Below are 11,078 nucleotides of genomic sequence, written 5' to 3'. Positions count from 1 at the left end.
TAGTCACTGGCTGGGCAACTGCTTCCCATAGACAATTCTATACCAAGAAAGGAAGAGTACATGGTTGATGAGCAGCTAGCCATCTCTGCTACAGCTAAATTTCTGGGTTAAAAAAAAATCTACGTAAAAAAATTATACACAATTTTCAAATTGAGTTGTTTATGAAATCTTGGACACTATTATTCCCTTGAGTGATTTTTATGATAAATTTAAAGTTATAGCTGAGATTTCATTTTAGGTAGGTAAAATGTTAGAGCCCAGACTCTAATATAATCATTGACTGCATTGCTCATCACACTAAGATTTTAAATTTAAGGAATATTTGCATTAGGAAAGGTTTTTGAGGAAGAATTATATTTGTAAACCAGCTGAGATTGCTTAATCTTTGGTCTTGGCCAGGTCTTATCCTAGGTTGCTGATTGTCCTTCTGTGGCCAATGAGTTCTCATGACAACCAACCATCTTACTTATCCAATAATTTTTCTCTGTTAAAAGAGTTTTCAGGATTATTGCTGCTTAAGAAAACAAGATGACAAACCATAAAATGTATAGAAATTAGGGGGTGAGGGAATCCAGACAATTTAAAATAGTATGCTGACTTTTTGCATGCTTGGTTTTGTTGCTATTACCACTAATAGCTACATCATCAAACCACGTAAACCTAAAAACGTCATTTGGTAAAATCACTGTTTCACTTAAATAACAAATGAAAGAGTTTACGTGCACACTAAAAACCCTCATGTGGTGTGGGAGGATTAAGCCAAAGAAGGATTCATACTCATTTTTCTATGCATCCCCCTTTTGATGAATAGAATTCTAAATACAAAAATAATTTAAATAAGGATTAGAAAAGTAAAACTTGTATCTTACTGTCACATTAGGTAGGCCAAGATCTGAATTTAAAAAGGAGATGAAAAAATAAATGAAGAAAAAATAAAAGGAGATGAGATGTTAACAATTAACATTACCAATTACAGAAGACAGGGGTCAGGTACTAACAAAACAAAACAAAACAAAACAAAACAAAACAAAACACACTTTTTTTTTCTATGTAAAGAAACGTGTTTGGAATATCTCTAAATTTACAGGCATCTATGATTATTATTGGATACAAAAGCTAAAGAAAAGACAGCATTTTGCTTGCAGTATGAATTCCATTTATGGGACCTTCTCTAAATGCACGGGCATAAGCTATCAAATGACAATAGCTTTACTGAGCTGAAAATGAGAGAAAAATTTCTTTAAACTACTCAATCTTGGTTCAGAATTTCAGATTATACTTTGGTATAAACAATAATTTTAATAACAATCAGATGCTTCAACTGTCAATAAGCATTTTGTAATAGGTATAGTTAAAAGTTAACCATAAATTTATCGTATATATTTTATTCAGTCTAAAAATATTTTTTGGTGTTTGTAAAAAGATTTTGAGTTCAAATTTAAATATTTGTATTGTCAGAAAAGTCAGTAAATTTATTGAATAACAAAAGCCTACTATAACCTTATTACTCCTTCAGTGTTGGGAAAATTCCAAATAAGTCAGAGTAAAAGTTGTAATCACATTTAACATTCTACCTTATGACATTCTATAATTAAAATTTTTTGGTAAAAGATATTTTTAATGAGAAAAAAGTGAAGATTTAAAAGAATAAACAATAACTTGAAAAATATATTTATACAGTCATAATAAAATTTTAGAATAAAAATCAGGTTATTTGCACTTAGAAAATAGTTATCAACACAAAATTTTCTCATATATTTTCGAGGATATTTGTTAATTCTTTAAAATATAAGCTGTCTTGTTAACAGCTAAGAAATATATATTTTTACAGTTATGCAGTCATAGTCAGTGGAAAATGGCAACTAAATATGAAGAGTAACAGAAAGTTATATTTTTGCTTCAGTTTATTTTAATTTTTGGATTCATTCTGGTGCATGGTCAAAGGTCTTAAATCTAGAAGTTATCTCATTGCCATGGTATTAGTGTCCTAGAGTTGCTATGACAAAATATCCCAAACTGGGTAACTTAAACACAGACATTTATTATCTCACGGTTCCAGAGACTAGAAGCGTAAAATCCAGATGTAAACAGAGTTGGTTTCTTCTGAGGTCTGTGAAGAAAGGAATTATTCAAAGTGTTTCTCTTTGGCTTATAGATAGTCATCTTTATATTTGCATGGCATTTTTCCTGTATGTGAGTCTGTCTCCAAATTTCTTTTTATAAGGATACAAGTCATATTGGATTATGACCCACCCTAATTACCTCATTTTAACGTGGTAAAGACCCTATCTCCAAATTAGGACTTCAGCAATGAATTGCGGGAGGGGGTGAGCACAATTCAACCCATAACAACCATAAATCTCAGTAGTCATGAATGCAAATGTTTAAACATATATGATTAAGAGGCAGGTGTACTTATAGGCCACCTTTCCAACTCTTGTGGATGCAGAGGGTCTTTCCTCTTGAGGAGAAAACTGGCATTCTTCTTGGTTTTCACTAGCACAAAGTAATCATAGCATCCTCTTCTCTGGCTTCCCAAAGTTAATGCATTGTTTGTTAATAAGTAATATATAATGCCTGTAATCCAGAAATGAAAGATAAAAGTATGATTTGGCACATTTATTTAAGGATTCTAAGTCTACATTTGCATCAAATGAGTCATTGAAGGACTACCTGAAAGCCCTCTATACTAAATCAACACCTTGACATTTGTTATATTAACCTCTTGCTAGGTGTTGGTCACAGATTTACATTTTAACTTTAGTCTTTGGAGTTTATCAAGGCGAATATTGGAAACACACCTTTGAATTTAGATTCTACAATTACTGTAAAACTACTATTGCCCATTTTTTCTGCTTGTGGTAATTAGGAACAGAATTGTCTTTCTCAGTAGCCAGTTTATTTTCCCTTCTCTGATTATGAAAATTATATAACTTAAAATGTTATCTCTCTCTTTTTTTTGCCTTGGAGGACTGTTACCAGAATTTATGTGTCAGCACAATTATAATGAGCTTTATATTGGACATATTTGTTTTCCTTCTCTTAAATGTACTGTTGCCTTTTTAAAACTATTCATGTATTTGTGTGTGTGTGTGTGTGTGCGCGCGCGCGCACGCATATGCACACCTCTGTTTGTATTCCCCTTCTTTGGCAACGTTCTCTCTAAAACTTTTTTGGAAAACATGGGGAAAAGTGGGTTCATAACTTAAAATTCAGAACAAGGAAAAGAAACAACATACATTCATATTTTTTATATGGATATTAACCTATAGCCACACCTATGATGACACAACTACTATCAATAACTGAGGAGAATTAATCCAATTCTATTTGTCCACAGGGAGAATGATTCTTAGAGTCTATAAATGTCTGTTATTCCAACTGCATCACATAATTGATAGACAAGTACTAAATGGCTTAAGCAAATGTCATAACTGAAATACTACAGGAATCTGAGTTTCTGCTACTGAACATTTCAAAACCATCTATTACCTTAGCACTATATGATTTATTAAGAACTTAATTAAAATTGTCTGTTAAGGTATTTTTAGTAACTGTAAAGCTGAGGTTACACTTCCACAATACCTGGACATTTGTTCAAATTATTCAGAACTATTAAGAGATTTTTATATCAAATTAATAAGCAAATTCAATGGCAGCAAATTTAAATACTGTTCCTTCTTTAATATTTTATAAAGTTAATTTTATTTTCTTTGACCTGCCATGTTGCCAAAATCTGATGAACATTTGTAACTGAACAACATTTTGTTCAGATACATTTGCAAGTTGAGTAACTCTTGAACAAATTCTTTAATTTCTCTGACTCTCAAAATGCCCCGAACAGATCATTGAACATTCCAGAGTTGTTTCATTAAGAGAGTAGTATATCCCTTCTCATTGATTGATGCATAACTCTTAGATATATTGTACCACCAATTGTATAATTATCGGTTTCTTATCTTCCCCTGCCCCCACTTCTGTCTAAGAAAATATTTGGTATCCTAGGGTCTTTTTTAATTATATAAGCTGATAGGATCAATCAGAGAATGATTATAACTAATAGAGTTTCTAGACTAACTGCCACTTTCTATTTTTCCTATGAGTTTTGTGTGCCAAAGGGTATTAATCCTGGGTCTTCGCTTACCTGACAAATTCCTTCATTTTACAAGAAAGCTATATAACACGATAACTTCTCTTACTAATTATCTCAATACCATTTTATCTTCTGGACTATTTGCCTGTGTTTTGATAATTCAGCAGCATTGTTCATGATGAGGAGTGCATTTCTCATTTTTCATTATGCTGTGGTTCCACTACCTGTGAATTGTTCTTCCTAGCTGTGATCTCTGATCCTAAATAAATAATAAAAGTGATCAGATGGGGTTGTGATGCCTAGCAATGAGGCAGATGGGTGTGTGCAGGGATGGACTGCCCATACTTAGACCAAAATATGTTAATAAATTCTATGTGGATTCCACAATGTTATTTTCTAAAAATAGATGTAAGGGATATTTTAAGTCTCAATAGAAAGTCTGAAGGTCTAAATTAGAGTATGAAACTTTCCACTTCTCAAGTTATAGGATCACATTTTTCCCAAACTATTCATGAAAAGAAGACATTATAGTAATAGTTTGTACTAAAATAAATGTGTCGATGTATTGAGATTCTTGTAGACCAAATTGATCTCTGCCATAATATAAAGGAAACAGTAACCAGGATCCATGAACTAAATATCTGAATATTTTGAAGTTACTATATCATGTTATTTGCAATTATAATTTGTCAAAATTGGAGGAAGCTTGATGGATTGCTGAATGTCAGTGCCACACCTTATTCCTCATCCAGAATAATTTATTTATATTCATACAGAATCATATTTTCATATTCTTACTATAAATAATGCCATAAATATAATCTATTTTATTTTATATGTATACCTTTTCATAGAATGAGCACCTTTAAACTTGTAACCAAAGGAATAAAATTATTTTTGTTTATTTTTAAAGTATATTTCAGCATTTATGGTCCTTAGTACTAGAGATGTTGTCATAAGAAATAATGGGATGATAATTCAATATTACCTTTCAACGAAGGTTTTTTAACTAAATTGCAAAGTTAATCTTCTCTATTTCTATAGTAGCTATGAAAAACTTTAATTTCTCCTCTCCTATTCCAGCAGAAACCTGAAACTAATGTGTTCAGAAAATGAAATAAGCAATCTTAAAATATTACAATTGGTAGCAACCAGAGAACATTATCAGAGCTTTAGAAATTCAACTTTATAGTCTCATAATATACATTGTAGATCTACTTGGAGATGAGACCATCTGTAACTCCTGGTGTTAACAGGAAACATCTTTACATGACAGATTTAATTTTTTAAAGAACTTTAATCTTATTTTATCTACCGAGAATGTCAGTTCTGCTCTCCAAAGAAATTTAGCAGTTATTCTATGTACTGTTTGCATTAAAAAGTTCTAACAACAATCAGAAGTGGATGTTGAATAGTTTCCAGACAACTAAATCCATATCATGAGGATGATACAGAAATTGTTCTGTTGTTAATTTACCTCATGAATATTACTATTATTAAAATACAGATTTTAAATTCTTCAAGTAGCATAACTTTACTGGATTAATAATATGCTAAAGTAATATGCAATCAAATTTTAATTTGTCAAATAGCCAATATTTATAAAGTTTTAAATTTATCTGTATGAAATTATACTAAAATGTCATCATGGTCCTATAACTCAACAAGTTCTACCTTTTGCACACTGAAAATGAGATAGGATGGTCATAGAAATGCGTTTTCCCATATTAGCTATAGATCATTAAAATGGCAATGAGACTGGGGGCTTGGGAGACTGGGTGAAAAGAGGAAGGAATTAAGAAGTACAAATTTGTAGTTAGAACATAGTCACTGGGATGCGAAGTACAACATAGAGAATAGAGTCAATAGTATTGTAAGAAATATGTATAGTGCCATGTGGGTACTAGTCTAATCAGAGAGATCATTTGGAAATTATATAAATGTCTAATCACTATGCTGTCCACTTGAAACTAATATAAAATAATACTGAATGTCAACTGCAATTGAAAAAATAAAATTAAAAAAATAAAAATAAAATGGCAATGAGATGATAATAACATATAATTAAATATATGGATAACTAAAACTGGAAAACTACTCTGATGAAAAACCCAATTTATTTTTCTCATGAATTAATGTATTTTTACTGAGATGTAATTGACATATTACTATATTTGTTTCAGGCGTACAACATAATGATTTAATATTTGTATATATAGCAAAATAATCACAAAAATTCTACTGAACATTTATCACCAAACATAGTTATAAATATTTTTTCTTGCGATGAAAACTTTTGAGATCTACTCTCTTAGAAGCATGTAAGTAAATGTAAAATACAGTGTTATTAACTACAGTCACCATACTGTACATTACATCCGGGATTTATTTACTTTATAACTGGAAGTTTGTAGCTTTTGACCATCCTCCATTTCACCCATAGCCCCACACCCCACCTCTGGCAATCACAAATCTGGTTTCTGTATCTATCAGTTAAGCTTTTTGTTTCATATTGTTTGTTTTGTTTTAGATTCCACATATAAGTGAAATCATATGGTATTTGTCTTTCTCTGTTTGACTTATTTCATTTAGCATAATGTCCTCATGGTCCATCTATGTTGTTGTAAATGTCAAGATTTCTTTTTTTTATGGCTGAATAATATTCCAGTGTGTGATGATAGTGTGTGTGTGTGTGTGTGTGTGTCGCAGTAGTATGCGTGATGTGTGTAACAATCTTGTGTCTGTGCTACATTTTCGTCCATTCATCTATTGATGGACACAGGTTGCTTCCATGTCCCCAAAAGTAGAATTGCTACATCATAAGGCAGATCCAGTTTTGATTTTTTGAGGAATCTCTATACTGTTTCCTATAGTGGCTACACTAATTTATACTCCTACCGACAGTGCACAAAGGCACCCTTTTCTCCACATTATCACCAATATTTGTTATCTCTTGTCTTTTTGATAATAGTCATTCTAACAGGTGTGAGGTGATATCTCATTGTGTTTTGATTTGCATTTCCCTGACGATTAGTGATGTTGAGCTATTTTTCATGTATCTGTTGGCAACCTGTATGTCTATTCAGATCCTCTGCCAATTTTTTAATCAGATTTATTTTATTTTTTCTTCTGCTATTGAGTTGTATAAGTTACATGAGTTTTTTAAAATATATTTTGGATATTAACCCATAATTAGGCATATGATTTTCAAATATTATCCCCCATTAGGTAGATTGCCTTTTCATTTTTTGTTGGTTTCCTTTGCTGTGCAGAAACTTTTTAGATTGATGTAGTCTCACTTGTCTAGTTTTGCTTTTGTTAATTTCACTTTTTGGTAAGAAATACAAAAATATCATCACCAGGACTGGAGGAATCGATGTGCAGTTTTCCTACATTTTCTCCCTCTGTCACACAGGTCACACATTCCTTCCTTCAGGGAAAATGCAGCAGCATATGTGTGCTATTTCTGCCCAGGGAATGCTGTGTGAAATGAGCAGTTTAGGAGTTTTATTGGGGGCTAGTCGTGTAAACACCTTTTGTCTAGCAACTGCAAAAATTTCAGACTCACAGGACAGCAGCTATTCACCATAAATCAGTGTTTGTACAAATAGCCTAAGCATAGCAAAATAACCTTATTGATTAGTAACAAAGGGAACATTTTGAAAGCCAAGGTGCCAGATGACAGCCAAGGGGCAACTTTGCAACCTTCTAAAGAAAGTAGCCTCAGGCTTGTTATGTTAACTTCTGCACAGTCCCATCCCAACTCTACAAAAAAGACTTCTCCCTCTACTTCTGTGTTAGATAAAAAGAGACTTATTCCCTTGAGAAATTAAATCAGGATGTTTTAAACTGGAGACATGGACCTCATGTAACACAGAAATGACTCAAAGATTAAAAGGAGAATAAGTTCGAATATTGAGCCATGGGAATCTTGGGCCATCCCACTGCCCAGAAGGTTGGAAGGTTCTACTCTAGAGAAATTAAATGGTCCCAAGAAAAAAAATTATCTTGCACTTCATGGAAATATTTTAAAAATATTTTTCACATATTTCTCCAAATTAAATAACTGATTATTTTAGTAGTTACCTGAGCTGGTTTGCTAAGTACTTCTTGTCTAAAAACTGCCTCTTCCCTCATCAGTATGGTTTATATGGAAGTTCTTTCAGTCAATGTGACACTGTCCCCATGTTCAATTTGATTTAGTTTGTGCCCAACTCAAGTTGAATTCCCTTTCAAAGATATTTATTTTGTCTTTTAATAGTTTATTTCCACAAAGTATGAATTGTTATATCATTAAGAAATAAAACAAAATATTGTTGACTAGTTAACATATATTACAAATCTACTAGTTCCATCACAAATCTGGTAGGATATTTTTATTCAGCTCTAGGGAAACCTTGAGGTCATTCTCCTCCTACTGTCTTTAAATGATGAGGTGCAAATTTTGGAAATCATTGACAACCACATGTTCTGCCATGTGGATAAATTGGCTCTGCAATGGAAGAGAATAAAGTTCAACAACAGACAGGAATGGCAGCGCTTGAATACCTGGTGTGGAATGTGCCTAATGCCCGATTGCATATTTGCCCTTTCCATGGTTTGGTATTCAACATTTTCCTAAAATCTATAAGCCAACCCATTTGCTTTTATTCATATGTTGTTTTGAGTTGGCTTTCAATCATTTGCAAATAAAAGTGTTATTACTAAGTATATTATGAAAATAAATCATTCTGATTAGGTGAAATTTTAAATTTATTTTTAGTTTTCTGCATTCTTTCTGGAACCCAAATGACATTTTACCAATATTTTTCTCTGACTCAATTATTTCATCTGTAAAATAAAAGGCTTGGACACTACGTTTTTCAATCCTGGCTTGGCAACGAGAGTCAACTAGAATTTTTTGTTTTTATTTTAATACCTAGACCCACTCTTCATACTTTCTTTTTTCCTTCAAATACTAAAATCTATTATTTTATGATCCAACTAAAATATTTATGCAATATTTAGTCTAACCTGAGAGATACTGTGGTTGTGAAAGATATAAGAAAAACTAAACTGAAATTACATAATAGAATACATATCTTATCTAATTTATCCATATTCTAAAAAGTGATAATTAAATAGCAGATTTGTTGTTGTTGTCGCCTTTATTATAATGGCAAGGAAGGAAAAAAAGTATTTGAGGCAAAGAAAAAATTAAATAATTATAAACAATAAAGAAAAAAACAAAAAAAGTAATATTTAAGGAAAATCTATTTTTACAAAGGCTAGAATCTTTTAAAGAAAATAATATTAAATCCAGCCATGAGCAAAAAAATCACAAATTGGTTTTGAATGCCTATTTTGTCTTAGAAAATAGCTAGAAAACAAAGATAAACAACTCCTCCAGCAGGACTTTCCAGACCTCCAGCCTAGTATACAGACCCTACAAAGTTCAAGACACTCAGAGGTCACAGCCTTCTTTCCTCCCTCTCAAAAAAAGAAACAGAAGAAACATGTCTCTTTCTCATTTTCATCCAACTCTTAATCATTCAAAACTTTTTATCTGCCATTAGTTTTTTATTATTTTTTATTAATTGAGTCAATTGAATATTAACAGAGCATCTGTTCTAGACAAAGCACAATACCAACTCCAAAGAAAAAGAAAATTAAAAATACAAATTCTGAGTTTCTGGAGTAGGAAAGATTCACGTATAAAAAAATATGGACACCAAAAATATATAAATACCAGGTGAGCTATAAAAATAATAAAATCAAACACCATTGTACAGTGAGGGGTTAAAGTTTAAATTTTTGAATCTAGGCTATGTTGCTTTCCCATTTTGTGATTTTAATAGATTATTTAGTCTCACTTTTCTTATTTTCAAAATGAGAATGATATCTATTTCAAAGATCAGTTGTCAGAATCAAATTGAAACTTGCAACATGAATATCATAGTACCTTTTACAGAGCAGTCACTAAACAAAAAAAGTCTTAGTCAAGACTTTTTTGAAAGCAATTTAAAAAAAAAACACTATCTTAAATAAGATTATCTCAAAGAAATAAGAAAAAAGGACTAAGCCTCTGGAAGTCTAAGTAGCTATTCTTACAATTGTTTCTCTCGTTTTCCCTGTTTCTGTCTGGTCACATAGCCACAGCACATACAAACACTTAGTGAGCTGCCAAAAACTCCTAGGCACCCATCAAGAACCAATTTAAATATTATTTTTTCTACAAAATATTCACAACTACTCAGAGCAGAATGAATCACTCTCTTCTCTCTATTCTCTTACACACTGTATACTCTGTATACTCCTGTCTTATTCCTATATATACATACATCCATACATACTTATGTACGTACATACATACATACGAACTAATTTAAAGAAAGCCAAAGTAGCCCTTTCACAATAGAAGATAACAGAAGCTTTGTGCTTAACTTCCACACGTCTTCACAAACCAACAAAAGGGAATTCCCTTCAGTTTTTCTATAAAACTTTGTCTTAACATTTTTTTAAATCAAAATTATTAATAACATGCATAGTTTTCCAGATAAATAAGTTATATCTCAGGTGATACTATTCATTCTGTTTAGCAACAAAGTTAAATTATAGAAAAAGCAGCAGAATGTTTGAATTTAAACTGTATCAACAAAAGAAAATATAAAAGATCTTTAGTTTTTTTTTTTTTTTTCAAATAAGTCCAAAGAATTTGTGTGGCTCGAATCTAACATATAATTCAGCAGAGTATGAATAACAAACCAAATTACATTTACCTTTCTTTTTTTTTTGAAATTTAATAGAGAAAACTATTAATCTCATGCTTAACACTGCTTTTCAGATGGTGAACACTACTTGATTTTCATTTTGATAATATACCCACATATAACAATCCAATCCAGTTTTCAGAATTTATTCTAGAAAAGCTTCTATACTTTATATTTTTCTATAACATACAAACTGTAAGTCAAGTGTTCACTTTCCTAAACTTCATTTCCTTCTC

Source organism: Pteropus medius, unplaced genomic scaffold (assembly GCF_902729225.1).
Source record: "Pteropus medius unplaced genomic scaffold, Ma_sr-lr_union100, whole genome shotgun sequence".
NCBI classification, from domain to species: domain Eukaryota; kingdom Metazoa; phylum Chordata; class Mammalia; order Chiroptera; family Pteropodidae; genus Pteropus; species Pteropus medius.
This window is presented reverse-complemented; position numbering follows the sequence as displayed.